Source organism: Triturus cristatus, chromosome 5_1 (assembly GCF_964204655.1).
Source record: "Triturus cristatus chromosome 5_1, aTriCri1.1, whole genome shotgun sequence".
Lineage (NCBI taxonomy): Eukaryota > Metazoa > Chordata > Amphibia > Caudata > Salamandridae > Triturus > Triturus cristatus.
Genome location: NC_140587.1, coordinates 948,485,477 through 948,499,997, shown reverse-complemented (window position 1 = coordinate 948,499,997; position 14,521 = coordinate 948,485,477).

Sequence of the window (14,521 nt, the reverse complement as noted above, 5' to 3'; positions counted from 1 at the left end):
ATTATGATCTCATAAGTAGGAATTTTGCAGACTAGATCAGAAAATCCAAAGGCGAGAGGTTGTGCCTTAGTAAAGATCCGCTTAAAATTAAGGCACTCCTCATGCAGTCCGCGTCTGAACCAGTGTTTTCTCAATTATCATTTTTATGACTATTCCCTGGTGCAATTTCAGCTGGCTTTTTTTTTTTTTTTTTTTTTAAGGGCAGGCTTGCATGTTTCCACTTCACGTTTCCTAGAATGGTTAAATAGGATTTCAAGTTATTGTGTGTGTGTTTGTGTAGGTGGGCGTGACATGGCTGTCTCATGGCAAACTGAAACAGCCTGGCTAGCATATGGCAGAATATGAACACAACATGCCATGGTTAGTATAAAAACAAAACCATCATGCCAAGGCTGACATGCGAAGAAAATTAACACGTGGCGTAGCTCACATAGGGCCATATGTAGGTAACATACTATTTACCGATTCATAAATACCGAATTTTAGCGATTCGGTATTTATGAATCGGTAAATAGTATGTAGGTAAACAATCGGTAATTATTACCGATTCGGTAAATATCGGTATTTATGAATAGGTATTTACCGAATCGGTAATAATGCATCCCTTCCTATTCATTCCTATGGGCCTGGAGGCCCATAGGAATGAATGGGAAGCCATTTACTATTATCGATTCGGTAAATACCGAATCGGTAATAGGGGAAGCATATTCATGGGTGGCAGGGTGTCACATTGACACCCTGTTGCACCCCTGATTCGTGCATGTGTGCACATGTGGCGCACATACATGCCCTAAGGGCATGTATGTCTGCCACATGGCACTTTTAAATCAGCCAAATTTTGCTTTTCTAAAGGTATTCGTTATTTATCATCAACCTGTATTTGGTGATAAATACCGAATCCTTACTACTGAAATTCAGTTACTTTAGTGCTCCCTAAATACCGGTCGGTAACGGCCGAAATTCGGTAAATATCCCGTTACCGACCGGTATTTAGGCGTGTGAGATGTAGGAGGCATGAATTAAGGATTCGGTAATTTACCGAATCTGTATTTTACCGAATCGGTATTTTACCGATCCATTACCGATTCGGTAAATTACCGAATCCTTAATTCATGCCTCCTACATCTCACACGCCTAAATACCGGTCGGTAACGGGATATTTACCGAATTTCGGCCGTTACCGACCGGTATTTAGCTACCTACATATGGCCCATAGAGGCATATAGGGACGTAGGATGTGATAGCTTGTATAAGTGGGAAGATGCACATTTCATGGCATGTCTGGCATTCGCCACGCTGTGCATATCCGTGGTTGCCAACCTCTCACCCAGGCCCTCACACTGGGCACCCGGCTGGGTCCCGTGTGAGTATTCTTTTTATTTCTCTTTTCACCTGACCGGTGTTTCACACTTTTCACGTTGCTGCACAATCTTTTTTCAGATGTCCCTACATCTATAGGTCCTGAAGAGACCCTATATCGTACGAAGGGTCGAAATGTCATCGACAACTATTTAAAGCGAACCATTTGATCAGCTCTGAATATTGTACACAGTGGCTGTGATCATTGTAAAATTATTGATGGTCGTCTTTGAAAATTGTGGAAACCAACTTATATATATCACAAATTCACTAGTCTTTGTTTTTATGGTTCCATTTACACTGGGGACACCAAGCACTATTGTAGTCATTTTTTTCTTTTTGTACATATTTATATACTCTTTGAAATATAAAAGAACTATTGGAAATACGAACAGATGTGTGCATGGTCTCCTTTCGTTCTGACATCTACGTAATCCGCAATTATTGCGATTGTGCATAGTATTATTAATTTAGAGAAGTAATTTTCCGCAGGAACCACTGTTTCTGTCACATACAATTTACCCTGGTTCCTAGTGAGTAGGGTGTCCCTTGTTTCTGTTTGCAGCATGAGAAAGATGGGCATTTCAGAATATGAGTGAGATTGGCACATTGTGACCTTGTTAGAACACAGTGGGCCAAGGACATATCACATGCATATCATCTGGGGAGCTGGAATACATCCGGGAAGGCTTGAATAAGAGGAAATGGTTAAATGGGCTGATGATGGCAACCTAGCCACGTGATGGAAAAGACAGATGCAAAGAAAAAGAAGAGTTGATAATGTAGAACAAAGTTAGCCGATTTTCTGAAAAAGTTATAAGCCACGTTTGGGAAGTGGTTGGTTTATAAACAAATAAAAGCAAATGTGCTGTATGGCTTTAAAACTGCATTTTAAAATATACAGAATATCAACTTCTAAACTAATGTGAATGGCAGTATACACAGGTAAGTACGAATTATTATTTTTTTTTTTTACTTTTTCTTTGTACATTGACTCTGTCTCTCTATACCTCTCTCTATCTCTCTCTCTATCTCTCTGCTCCAGAACAGAGATTCCTTGAAAAGTAGGAAAACGTCCACAAAATAGTGTTCTGTGATTAATCACAAACTTTAGCAAGGCACATTTCTACCATTTGGCTACGCTGCCAAAGTTGGTGTGGGTCGAGCTTGACGAGTCAGGTGGATATGTTCTGGGTGCATGAAAAAATGTAACATACGGAATAGGCCCATTCACATAAATACATACAATGTGCATTTACGTATGCAAAGTGCTGCCACATGGCCATTTCTAGGAATTGACAAAATCATTATTTAGCTACGCGTGGAAACTGCACCTGTCACCGCTTTCAAGGAGAAGTCTTGAAATAGTTTGTGAATTCGAAAACCTTTGTAAATCTGCTCCAAACGTAGCCATGCGCTAAAGGGAGTGGTTGCCCAGATGTCTTTGTACATCGGCCCAGTGTGTCTGAATGCAAACTCCACCTCTCAGTTAAATGAATGGGACTGTATTAAAGGTTTACAAAAAAAAAAAAATCTGCTACACAATGAGAAATTAATTGCAGGTACCATTTCATAAAGTGAAAGCATTTGGATTTCTAGACATAGGTATAGTAGCAGATGATAATGCATACATTGTTGCATCCACATTTGAAGAAAAAGCATTGGCATAGCCAACAGGTCTAGCCTTTAGTACCTTATAAGTATTTAGCAATGCAGCACATTATACAACATCTACTGTTCTTTAACGTGGAGGTTTTGACACTAATGAGTACATCATAGTGCTGCGTTGAGAAGTACTTATTTAAAAATATTTTTTTACAACTGGTAGTCTGAACTCACATATCTGGAAGATACACAATAAGAAAAAAAGAGTTTAGTAAAATAAATAATTTGCTTGGTAGCATTATTTAAATGAGAAGCCACAATGTTTCCAGGTTTTCTGGTTTCACCTTGTACAAATCAGTTACAAAATAGGTATCAATGTGTATTAACTGTATTAGTGTGGAAGACTAAAATGTGCAGGGGTTTTGAAAGGCCGGATAGAGGGGTTCCCAGCACAAGCTCACAAAAAACAACAAACCGCCTGTGTTATCTGTGGTGGCGGGAACACAACCTAAAGGTATTGGAGAGCACCAGTTGCATTTCAAAAGTGTTATGTGAACAAGTTGTCCTTTGCCTCGTTATGGACAACTTGTTATGGTCCCGTGCTCCCTCTCGGGATATGTGTTTTTTTTAAAAATCGTTCTGTGTTCTGCTGTCCCTGGTTGTTCTGCTCTAAATGCGCAGTCACACTGAGGATACCTGAAGAGCGGTTGTGGTTTCTCTGCTCTCCGATATCATCTGTAATAAACCCCAAGTTTTCACCTACTTTGTTTGGAGCCTCTTTTAATCAACATCTGGCGACAAGGATGGGCGGATGTTGCAGATGAACCCACTGACCGGCGGCTGCTCTCCATTTTCTTTCTTTTTTTTCTCCCTATGTTTCTCGTTGTTCTGCTTGTCATGGACTTTACTGTGAAGTCTCCTCATAACCCGCTCCACTCTGGAGGACATCAGAAGATTTACTGCTCGAAGGAGGGGCTTCCTTTCATTTGGGAAGTGAGCGCACACTACGTGCTCGTTGTCCGCTTTTGGACTCAAGTTGTCAAGCACCCTGAGTGTCAGCATGTCACCTCAGGCTCCCGGTAGCCATCTTTAATTGGGATTGTCACAACAGGTACATGTATTTCATGCCTGTGCTTCGGTGACAGGCATACCCTTTCTTACATATATTAAATAATTCACCTGCAAATTCGGTGACAGGCACACCTTTGGTCTTAAATAATAATTTAATCTGCCTGCACAGTTGGTGATAGGCACATTTGACAATTTGTTTTAGTTACATTTTCTACTAAAAGTCAATCTGCTGACTTTGCTGGGTTAATTGCATTTTCCCTCATTTCATAACAACCAACTGTTTCTTATTTTCTTACTGCTCCTGGAAAACAAGTTATGTAATGGAAACACTGGTTTTATTCATTTGAAAATTATTTGGTTGTGCATGATGCCACAGAATTTAGTGCTAAAAGAAAATGTTGTCTTTTATGGTCATTTGGGTAAGAAGGGCAACAAGTTTTTAATAATGTACCGCAAATTCAGGCAACAGAAGGTGCACAGGAGGCTTGGAATGTCTATGCGGAGGCTGTGGCTAGACTCACTAAAACGTTTTCTGAGGTGCCAAGTATTTTGCTGGAGTGGTTCAAATTCATGAGGAGAAAACAAAATGTTGACGAATCAGTAGACGAGTATATTTCCGCACTTAGGCTGTTAGCTTCTACTTGCAATTTTGGTTGGGGCTAGACACATGCATACGTGACCAATTTGTATACAGTAGTTTTCAAAGAAAATCCAAGAAAGACTAGTAAGCTGTAGAGACCCTACATTAGCTGAAACAATTGAAATTGCAAAAGGTATAGAAAGATCAATGATTTCTACAAAGTTGATGTCTGCAGAACCTTCTATCACTGGTACATGTATATCATCTGTGTCTGGGGGAAAAGAAGTTGTTGCTCTGGTTGATGTAAGAAACAAATCTGAAAGAGGCTCAGTCAAGAAAACATCCAATATATGTTTCAGGTGAGGATCAAGGATGCATATTGGCAACAGTCGTAATGGTCCTGCCAGCAGTAAGTGCTGTACCAAATGTGGTAAACTTGATCATTTCATTTCTATGTGCAGAATTTTTAAAAATACAGTGAGGATCAGTTCTGTAGATGTCACCATGGATTTATGTGCACATGAATTATCCAGAGTTGTCTTAACCATTTCTTCTGACAAAACATCTCAGTCTGCAGTGAAAGCCCCCTGGTGTAAAGCCATTGTAGCGCGAGAAGTTATTGACATGATGGCGGATTCGGGTGCACCCATCATCATCATTTCAGATGTTTCCTTCACAGAAAGATGGAGCACAAGAGTATTGTCTAAAACTGACATCTATCCAAACACCTTTGGCGAAAAAGACATTAACATGCTGGGGTATTTCATTGATTCCTTGTCTTGTTTAGGGAGGCAAATCACAACTAAAATCTATGCGGCAATCAAAGGCAGGAACGTTATAGGATGGCAAGACCTAGCCAGACTTGAGATCATCTTAATACCTGGTGCGGAATATCCCATTGTACTGGCTGAACATCCTATTTCCTTAATTGAAACTGACTCTGATTTGAATGTGGATTGTGTCATCAACAAATTTCAAAAGATTTTTTGTGACAAGATTGGCAACATATCGAAATTTGAACACTTTATCAAACTCAAGGATGATGCCACACCTGTGGTACATAAAGCAAGGTCCCCTTGAGCATCATATCAGATCAGATCTCGAGGATCTTTTTGATAAGTTGTGCAGTGAAGGAGTTATTCATTCAACTGACTCATCGGAATGGGTCAGTCCAGTCGTTATAGTGAAGCAAAAGTCAGGGAGAGATTCGTCTCTGTGTGGACTTATGCACCCTCAACAAGATCATTGTCATCGATTGTCATCCCCTACCCAAAGTGCAGGATCTCTTAGCAAATTTAGGAGGGGCTAAGGTTTTCTCGTTGCTTGTTCTTAGATCAGCTTACCATTAAATACCACTTGCTGCAGAGAGTCAGGACATCACCACTTTTATTACACCTTTTGAGGCTTTGAAATTTTTAAGCATGCCTTTTGGTCTGGCTTCTGCAGCAAGTGTGTTTCAAACGTTTATGGACACTGTGTTAAAAGGCATCCACCGAGTACAGGCATTGCAGGATGATGTGCTCATTTATGTGGAAAGTGTTAGGGTACACAATTTAATTTTGCAAAGGGTTTTTGAGAATATAGGTATCGCACTTAGAAAGAAAAATGCAAATTTATGGTTGACCAGTTGGATTACCTTGGCCAATGCATCGCTAGTCTTTTGCATTAGTCCTAAAATGCAACTACTCTGTGCTATCCAAGATACATCTCCACCTACTGACAAAGATACACTTTGTTCATTTCTAGGATTATTTGAATATTACTCACGTTTTATATCTAGCTACGTTTTGATAGTTCAACCCTTACTTCACCTATTACGGAAGGGTCAAGTGTTTGTCTGGTATGATGCAGAGAATGAATCTTTTTTCTAGGATCAAAAATCTCATCATGTCAGCACCCATTTTATTAGCTTTCCCAACTGGACGGCCATATTTTTTGACAGTGGATGCCAGTCAATTAGGGCTAGGTGCTATTCTATCTCAGTGGGGGTACAATAAAGAGCAGACAATTGCTTTTGCATCATGTTCTTTGAGCCCTGCTGAATTCAACTGCACCCACTATTGAAAAAGAGACGTTGCCGTGTGCATGGGCAATTGAAAAATTTAAAACATATGTGTGGGGTACACAATTTAAAATCTTCACTGATCATTACCCACTCATTTATTTACTTAATGGTAATCGTACAGGTAATCTGTGAGAATAGTTCGCATTTTGTCAAAATTACAAGAATTCAACTTTACCATTCATTATCTTCCTGGTGGGAAGATTGCCAGAGTGGATTGCTTGTCTAGAATGCCTCTTGCCAATGATACATTGTGTGAATCTGAGGAAGAAGTGGAATGTGTGGTGGCTCTTATTGGGGTATTTGCTGAGGAACAACCCTCCATCTCGAAAGAGTCTTGGTTAAATGCCCTCAATAATGATTTACTTCTCCAACAAGTTATCAAACATGTTAAACAAGGTTGGCCCCAGGATAGAAACCTATTATCTGGACTTAAAGTATTCACTCAAGTCTCAGATTAATTATCTGCAGTTGAAGGATTTTTACTCTGTCATGAGTTATTAGTTCTTCCCACCGATTTAAGAGAACTATTATTTCAAAAAGCGCATGAAGGTCATTTGGAAATCACAGCCACTATTTTTAACTTGAAGCAATATTATTGGTTGCCTCGGCTTGATGCTCATGATAACAGATGGGTGTCAGGATGCAGTACTTGCTTGATTTCGGATAAACATTGGAAACTAACTGAACCTGACTTACACATGGTTCCTTTACCGAATGCACCATGGGACACAATTGCACTTGATTTTGCTGGTCCCTTGAAATTCATCCCAGCAATAAGAGGTTCATGTTAGTTCTGGTGGATTATCTTTCGAAGTGAATTTATTTTAACTTTGTTTCAACACCTGACGCCACATCTTTTATAAATTTCCTTAACAATATTTGAAGTTGAAGGACCACCTAAAGAGCTTGTAACTGACAGTGGTACGCAGTTCAAGTCACATAAAATGTTGCAATTTATTGAAGGTCTAGGCATTAAACATCTTAAGATGGCTCTGTATTCCACAACTTCAAATGGTTTTGTAGAGCGGGTCAACACATTTTTAAAAGAAGGCATACAAATTGCCTTCTCAGCTGGCTTGCAGGTTGAACATTTCTTAATTATATACTACACCACATAGCACCACTGGTGTACCCCCTTTAAGTTGTTATGCAACAGACTGCCCAGATGTAAACTATATCCTGCTTGGGTCAAAATGTTCTCTAATGGTACTGATAATGCAGAAGATAACTCTGATCCTATGAGGAATGAAGTGGCCAGAAAACATGAAGCCATATCCAGATATTATGGCAATATGCATAATACCAAAGCAGTTTGTTATTCAGTTGGTGACTGCCGCCGACGCACACCACAGCCCCAGGAGGCACTTCAAAACTCGCCAGGGGCTTCCGTCTACGCCCGTCAGTGGCCAGAAGAGGCCGGGCCGGGCAATACCTCCAGAGTTTTCTCATCGAGAGCACCAAGAAATTACATCTCCAACTTGAAGTAGGTGAGCGTTGAGCTGTATAATCTTCAATGTCTAAGCTGAGATCTGAAGAAGGCCTGAGGGGGGGGGGGGGGTCTTACATATTCCTCTGTGACTTTAGAAGCTGTGCTTGAGAGAGTGGTGGGAGTAGTCTCTAATGAAATCGACCTCACAGAGTGGCATCTGTCTCTTGACTAAGGGGTGTCTTCTCATCTGCTGCCCACCGAAAATGCCATGGAGGGGGGTGCTGATCTGATACTAGGTTAGCTGCTGCGAATAAGGACAGCTTGACACTGCTAGGTACCCTAAATACTCCACATATTTTACCATATAACGACGGGAGCACTACTATGCCTGAGAGTCCTGTTATTCAGTACATCTCATCTAGGCAAAAAAATGCACGCAAGGTCACGCCATTAGTAGCAACAACTGTGCAAAATGTGGTAGTTAAAAGGAAAAGGGTAGACAATAAACAGGCAGAAAACAAGAGGAAACAACCCCCAAGAGTAGCAGCTAGAAACAACAATTTGTTAACGTGGGCCCAACCTGTCCAATAGGAGAAAATCACAAACACTATACAAAACCCATTGCAACCAGCCCCGCTACAACCAGACTTATCACCGGGCAATAGATCATTAAATAGTAACAACGTCCTCGTAACTTCCCCCAAGAGGGCCCTTCCTTATGTGACATTTTATGTGACAAAATCAGCAATATTATGGATATTAAATTAAAACCACTGCTGAAGAGACTGACCGTTCTTGATACAAGACTTAGACCCACAGTTTGAAATGACAAACCACTTAATGCTGACAAAAGCACCTTTCTGGTGATGCGCCACATGGTTTACCTCAAACCAGAGGCACAGCAGAATACACTTCATCTAATACAGTTAAGCCTGACACAACCCCTCGCAACCATCAGAGACCCACTCGACTACATCGACCTCACAGTCAAATCTCAGAAGGTGGAAGGAGGCCACTAACTATCAGTTATCAAGAGAAGGACATTAAAAATAACTCCAACTGTACTTCTTGTAGGAATAATGGTGCTAACACCCCAAAAACAGCAATATTACAAGCACCTAAGTATTTCACAGATACTTTGGTCCTCCCACCAGCAGCATGTCCTTCTGTGGTGGTTCTGGCGGGAGAGCCTCCTTTGAGGGCAAATCAAAAAGAATCTTGGGAGGACCTGAGAAACAAAAGTGCTGATTGGCTAATTAAAAACAGAGGTCTTAGGTCCCTCGATATCAATAACTTATTAATGGTTTGGAGGGTGGGTTGGGTAGGACAATCCCCAAAAAGTATTGTGAAGGACTGCATTGTGATTAATCTGCACAGACCAACTCTTGCTCGTTATTTGTTCTCCTATCAGGAAGAGACCTGGGCCCAAACTACCAACATTTGTTGCCTCCCACTTGGATTTTTCTATAAGCCAATGATGAGAACACCGCCTCTCTTACATACACCTCTTATACCACTAGAACATAGATTTGCCATACTAGAGGGTCGGGATGGGTTATACTGGCTGGAATCGCCTATAGTTCGAGCTGCCTTAACTATCCCTGTGCCAGTCTCAGACCCCCCTCTTTTGATTATGCCAGGGTCTTGTATAACTAAAAATTTTGGAAATAACACCCTGAAAATTCTGAGTTGAAACATAGCAGGATTACACTCTAAATTGTTATGCCCTGAATGGATTTCATTAATCTCTCAGTATGACATCTTAATGTTTAAAGAAACATGGTCTATCAAAGAATCCCATATTAATGGCTTTGTTGGCTTTCATAACTTAGCGTCCCTGTCAAGCTCTGGTCATGCTATCGGGGGCTCGGCGACGTGGTTTAATGTCAATACAGGAGGAAGTGCCAAGATTGTTAAAACAAATAATGTCAACCTCCTAACGATAAGATATAAAAGAGGAGGCACGCTATATCTAATTAACTGTTATAATAATGATTTTACTAATGTGCCAAACATTAACTTATTGTCATTATCTGATCATATTTCCTTTCTTCAGCATAACATCTTAGACAGTGAGCAGCCAGCGGCAATATGTATAGGAGGTGATCTTAATTTAAGACTTCATTTGGTTTCTAGATATAATGCACACACAAGAAACCTGCACTCCAATCTGACAAAGGATATTGCCATTGATAGCAATTTTGATGGTAGGGGACACAAGTTGATTTCTTTGCTGGTGGCATATGATCTAGTTAATATTATGGATTTCGCCTGATGTTGATATCCCCCTACTTTTACAGGACGAGGTTCTGGCTCCACTATTGACTACATCTTTATATCTTCTTTCCTTACAGATTACATATCACATGATAATGTGATTCCCTCTAGTTTCAGCGACCATAATCCTATTGAAGCCCATGTAATGATGGCCCCTAGGCCAAAGAACAATAAAGTTATTGGGGCGTAACATCTTGATCCCTCAACATATGGTCTAAGACTAAAATGGAGATCTATAGCACCAGAACGCTTATTCCAAAAGTTAATAGCGGGAAATTACCCCCTGGTACAGGCATGCCTCACAGAGACTGATACTCGTAACGCTGCAGTAGTTCCTTTTATAGATCTCTGTAACGCAATAAAATAAAGGAGTTCATGGTCCCAAACCTAGAGTGTACCAGTAGCCCACAGTGGTTTAATCAGGACTCTTCACGTGCTAACAACCATTTGCGATGTACCCTTAAGGTCATACCCGAGAACCCCATAGCTGTAGCCAAAGCAGGCAAACAATACAAGCAGGTACTACAAATAAGAAAAACTGAACTGATGACACATCATTGGGAATCACTTATCGTAGCTGCAACCGGGAGTAACAGTAATCTTTTCTGGGTTTCAGTTAAACAGATGAAACAACCTAATTGTATAGATCCAAAGATTGGGAGAACCATTACTCCAAAATTTACAACCAGGCTTACTTAACTATAGATACCCTGTCGGATCCTGATTTTAGTTTAATTCAATTGTCCCTGGAGGAGGTCGAGGAAGAACTACAACAGAGTGCTGGGGGCAAAGCACCAGGCCCTGACGGAGTGCCTCTAGACCTTTTTAAATATAGCCTGACATTTTGGGCTCCATTATTACTGAACGTCTTCAATAGCTTCGCCATTGCTCCCATTCCAGAATCCTGGTCGACATCGATCATAGTCCCGATTTTTAAAAAAGGGGACCGTTCTCTGCTCAGTTGTTACAGACCTATCTCTTTAATAGACACTACTTTAAAAATATTGGACAGAGTTTTATATAAACGTATAAATGACTGGGTACAAGAAAAAGCAATATTGCATCCCAGCCAGTATGGCTTTAGACCTAAAGAGGGTACTATGGATTAGTGCCTAAATCTCAAATTAATTATAGGAAGGTATACATTGGAAAAAAGCTCCCCTATGTACCTAGCTTTTATGGACTTATCAACAGTGTTTGATTGTGTTAACCGGTCTAAGCTATGATCTATTTTAATTTCTCTAGGCCTAGATGAAGCACTAGTACACTTTTTAGCGTATTTGCACAGAGGAATGAAAGCCAGAGGAAGGATTAACATCAATGGTGAGGTCTCAAACGATGTCAGTATTATTAGAGGTGTGAGACAAAGTAGATTTTTGGCCCCACTTTTATTTATTTTATATATAAAGGATCTTCACTCCTGCTTGACTACTGTTACCACTGATGTTCCTTTGATTCAAAGCTCGCCGTTACCTGCTTTGATGTACTCAGATGCCGCTGTGCTGATGGCCCATACACCAAAGGCTCTTTCTCTTTTAGTAAACGGTTTTGTTAAATTTATGGCATCATTAGATTTACAGACAAACTTTACTAAATCTTTCATTATGTCCTGCGGCCCTAAGAAATATAAAACACCTTTACTGAAGGCAGGCGAACAAAGATTATTAGGCACAGGCACTTTTACCTATTTAGGCATGACTTTCAATGATAGCGGCTCCTGGAAAACACACATAGTTAATAATGGGAACACATTGTCTAGAGCTGTAGGGTCATTATTGAGCTTTCCATGCCCTAAGAAAGGGAATGTTTTAATTCCCTTACTGCAGATTTATAGATCATAGTGTCTGTCGTCTGTGATTTATGGGGATGAGGTTTGGGGGACTGAGAGTAGCCTCTCAGTACAATTAGAGGAAAATAAATTCTGCAGAAAGATGCTGAGAGCACTGATCTCTAGCTCTGGTTTTATCTGCCACAACGAGCTAGGTCTCCCCTTTGTTGAAGATTATATCAGTGCCCGCCCCCTGCTTGGCATAATACAAAGGGCGCACTTACAAAAGATATCATCAAAGATTGCCTTGCATGCGATAATGGTAGAAAAATCCCTTGGAATAAGTACATCGAATCCTGTCTGCGCATGATTGGTCTTACCCAACTATTTGAAAATCCTGAGGTCCCCTTGTTCTATCACTAAGAAACAGCTGCAGGTGTGTTGGTACTAGCATGTGCAGGAAGAGAGAATAAAGAGGGAGTTAGCAAAATCAAGAGCATCGGGCTATCTAAGTAGGAATCAGGGACGGATTGGCTCACCTCAAAGTTACTTGATTTGCAATAGGAGTGATTGGGAGCGCAGTTTACTCTTCTGTTTTAGAGAAGGCACTATAAAATACTTACTGAACTTCTCATTAGGCTTCCAAGATAACTTAGACACACGTCCCTGCCCATGTGATTGGAAATTCGGCCAACCGATGCTGCACTTTTTATTTTTTTGTAGTTTTTATCTTATATACACTAAAACTATCCTTCTCCCTCTGATCAAGAAGCGACATTTTAGTAATTTCAGAGAATCTAATGATGCACTACTTCGATTGGATGATGAGGCCATTATTAATTGTGTCATCTTGTTTCTGAAAGTCGCCGTGTTGGCACGTAAGCCAATGTCTGCATTAGAATTTTAGCTTGTCTATGAGTCTATATTTGTATTTTAAAATCTGTTTGATATGAATCTTTTTATGATAACCGCATATCAGTTTCTAAAGTGTATAATGCATATCATACTGTTTTATCATACATTTTATTCTATTTGTTATCATGTACTTTTACGTTTTATAACGCTTAAACCGAATAAAGAATGTATTGATTGATTGATTGACTGGGCACTCATTAAAAAAAAAAACAACAGGGTCAGGAAAGGAGAATATAAATTTACCCTACCTGTCAAGATTGTTAGGATTTCAAAAGGCGCCATTCCTTTGGAGGGTAGAGGGTGTGGACTAGAGGGAGTCTAGTGTTAGTCACCAAGGATAAAGCTTCAAAGATTACAGCTGCAAAAAATAAAGGTTTATGTTATGGTAAGGAAAGTTCCTAGTGGGATCTTTCTCATGGAAATATTACTTTGCAGTTAACCTCTGTTGTGCCCTCTGGTGAGTTGTATAGTATTTTGTTCAATGAGGATGTTCATGAACATCATGATTCACATATGTTGTTGACATATAACAAGCGTGTTCTTTCTTCTGGTGCCAGCATGGAGGATTTGACCAGAAGGTCTTCACTTACCAGGTCTCCTTGCAGGATATCTCACAATGCTTCATTTCCTCTGAGGTTTAAAGATTATTATATAAAGAAGTTTATTGTTATTATGCATGCTGCTTTGTCCTTTTTCCTTGTTACTGTTAAGATCCCCCATTGTAAATTTGGTGATACTATGCATGCTTACTTGAATTCTGTTTATTGTTCTTATTTGCTCAACTTTCTTTTATTTGCAAAAAAGGGGGGTGATGGTATATTAAAAAGTTGTCCTTTGCCTCTTTAAGGACAACTTGTTATGATCCCGTGCTCCCGTTCGGGGCATGTGGTGTTATTTAACAATGGTTCTGTGTTCTGCATTCCCTGGGTGTTACACTCTAACTGCATAGTTGGGCAGTTACACCGAGGACACTAGAAGAGAAGTTGTGGGTTCTCTGCTCTCCGACATCATCTCTAATAAACCCCAAGTTTTCACCTACTTCATTGGGAGCCTCTTCTATTCAACACCAAGGCTAGCGTCCTTTCATTTTTTGCTAGCCACAGGGAGATTCAATGATTTGCCCAGAATCACAGGATATTGTGCAGATGCCAAGACTCAAATCTGGTTTTCCAGTTTCAAAGTTGGCAGCTCTGGCAGTTGTGCCACATCCTCTACCCGACATTGGCTTTCTAGGCATTTTGGTGTATTAGAGGCTTATGCAAAGCTCAATGATCTCTACTGCAACACATGGGTTTAATTTTGTTGAACAGGATTGTGTAACAATTCCACGTGAAAAATTGTTTTACCAAAAGTAAAAATGCCATGCAAATACTTTCTTCCCTGTACCACTGAGTAATTCACCTGTTCAAGATGGCTACTTCGGTCAGAGGTTGTTGCCACGTCAAATCACTT